The sequence below is a fragment of the Palaemon carinicauda genome, chromosome 17 (assembly GCF_036898095.1).
Source record: "Palaemon carinicauda isolate YSFRI2023 chromosome 17, ASM3689809v2, whole genome shotgun sequence".
Lineage (NCBI taxonomy): Eukaryota > Metazoa > Arthropoda > Malacostraca > Decapoda > Palaemonidae > Palaemon > Palaemon carinicauda.
The window spans coordinates 43,295,251-43,298,305 of NC_090741.1; positions in this window are offsets into that span (position 1 = coordinate 43,295,251).

The following is a 3,055-nucleotide window of genomic DNA, read 5'->3' on the forward strand; positions in this document are numbered from 1 at the left end:
GTAGAACAGCGTATTCTCTCTCTTCTCCTTTACCTTATCCTTTATACCTGTGCACATTTTCCTCTTTTTGCCTTACGATTACACTGCAGATAATATAATCTATTTATATCAGGACTTAATGTTTTAATTACTATCCCGCTTGCTGTTATTCTCATCATTCGCTTTACGTACAACCGAAATCATCTTGAGATTTTTTATAAACATTTTTTTTAATCCGACCTTCATCTTTAGTTCTACCTCACAGTTGATATACTTTCATCTTATGATTATTTTCTTTTCTTAATTTCTTTCTTATGAAACTCATTTGTTTTATCTTCTCCTGCCAACTTAAGTATGTTCCGGATTCAGATTGCGTCTTTTTAACTGTAATTTTGCTGGGCGAATAAATTGCTTTAGCAGCCCTTGTAATGTTGACATCTGTGATAAGAAATTTTTGTGTTTTGTTAAATCTGAAGACTTGGAATTTCTTGTAACACACTTGGAAAAGGCATAAAAAGCCATTATGCACTAATGCAATACCTGAGGAGTGTTTTTTACCTCCGCCAACGAAGTTGTAAGAAGGTTATGTTTTACCCCCTGTTTGGGTGTTTGTTTGTTTGTTTGTGAATAGCTTTCTAACCACAGTTTTTATCGTAGAGTAATGAAACTTGCAGGGATTAACTTTTATGTATAAAGCTAGACATGATTAGATTTTGGAAGGTCAAGGTCACGGTCAAGCAAAATGTCCAATTTACGTAATCAGCCGTAAGTTTGGATATCGTTGTCACAGACTTCGAACTTGGTTCATATTTATTGTATGAAAATCCACGCCAATTAATACATGTTAAGGTCAAATGTCAAGGTCAAACCCAAGGTCAAAGTCAAGCAAAAGGCCAAATTCCGGTCATAAATCATACGGCCACAATTGTGATCATAAAGTAATGTAAATTGCAGGGATTTTAACTGTTATGTGAAGAGCTGTAAATTATTAAATTTTGGAAGGTCAAAGGTCAAGGTCACGGACAAGCAAAACTTCCAAAATCGGGTCAAAAGATCAAGAAATAAGATGCCTTGGTGGAGTTTTGCTCTCTACTGAGTGCCCCTCTAGTTGTTTTTGTTATTATTTTTGTTATTATTATTATTATTATTATTATTATTATTATTATTATTATTATTATTATATACAGATCTGTGCGTCATCGGAATCTCGGAGCCTTCACTAAATTTCCAGCCAAATTACCACCCCTTTCTCTCGAGTTGAGCTTCCCTTTCATCAGTGTAATGACCAGATACACATCCAACCAATCCTCTTCTCCTTATGACACCCACCAAGTTGCTCTAAAGCTACCTTGGAACTTATATAATCTAGCGATGTATTTCCCTCATCATCTGTAACTCTGATTACTTCAATGGAAACCCTCGTTTTTCAACAGTCAAATCTTTCCCCAAACACATTTGGATAAGTTTCGTCTTCTTGTCAGGATGCCAGAAAATTCCAAATCAATCAATCGGTCGTCTTCTTGTTAGTGGGGGGGGGGGGGGGTCAGTGGTGTCAGTGCACTGTAGGCATTACTTCTGACCCTTACAACGTCTCTCTGCACCCCCCGTATAGCCTTTTAATTTACCCAAGTTCCATATCTCCTTATATCTCTTTCTGTTCAATATCTTGAAGTTTTACTTCTTAGTAAAACAGCAAGTTTTTTTTTTTTTTTTTTTTTTTTTTTTTTTTTTTTAAGATTAACCACGGCTCTATACGGTCTCCCCGATCCCAGCGCTGCCCCATCAAAGACCAACTCATATATGCAGACCAAAACAAGACTCCCTCTATTCTCATATCCTTATTCAATCTAAAAACTCCATTCTTACCAGTAAAACCATCTCTCTGTCAGTTATCTTTGTACATGTATCACCTACCACAGAGTTATTCTCTGGTGTTTATTCAATGTTAGATCCTTTCCCCGTGGTGTTCACAATCTTACTCCTACGGTCATCTAAATAACACATTTGCAATGTTTGCCTGGTCGTTAAAGTCCTCCTAAGGTCACGAGCATTACTACCTCCTTAAAGGTTTAAAGGCCGATCCTGAATGGCAGAGGCCAGGGAGTGTGACATTGCCCAGCCTTAGATCACAAGGATGGCGAGGTTGTGGCGACCAAAAGAAATTAACGAGTTTGAGTGGGCCTCGAACCCCAGCCTGGCGTTCACCAGTCAGGGACGTTATTACATCGGCCACCACTACTTCAGATGCAATAATTTTTTTACGCTTGTGATTATTGCACTTTCAACTTAGTCTCTCTCTCTCTCTCTCTCTCTCTCTCTCTCTCTCTCTCTCTCTCTATATATATATATATATATATATATATATATATATATATATATATACACACACAGTATATATAATGTTAGTATGTGTGTATATACCCATTCGGTCTCATGCATTCCTTTAGTGATGCACCTATATTTATGGTCACTTGTCTGAGAACTTTGTTCATGTATTTTAATATAGATTATCTTGTGTGTGTGTGTGTGTGTGTGTGTGTGTGTGTGTACGCACTCATTCTCATTCACTGATACACACTTATAATTATGATTACTTGTCTGAGGACTTTTCATTTATCAATATTCCTTTCCGTTATTAATTGACAATTATTCTTTTCGCTGTTGAAAATCTGTGCTACTATTATTAGTCGTATTTGCTATAACCTGTAATTTTTCCTGGCTGAGAGATATAAAAAGAATTCTTGAGATATGAATTGAATTGGCGCAGGAGAGAGAGAGAGATTTGTACATTTCTGATTCTGTCATTAAAGGATTAGACTGATATTTAGATCGAATTGACGCAGAAGAGAGAGAGAGAGAGAGAGAGAGAGAGAGAGGAGAGAGAGAGAGAGAGAGAGAGAGAGAGAGAGTTGTACATTTCTCATTCTGTCAATAAAAGATTAGACTGATATATAGATCGAATTGACGCAGAAAAGAGAGAGAGAGAGAGAGAGAAGAGAGAGAGAGAGAGAGAGAGAGAGAGAGAGAGAGAGAGAGAGAGAGAGAGAGAGAGAATTCTTGTTCTTTTCTTCAATTC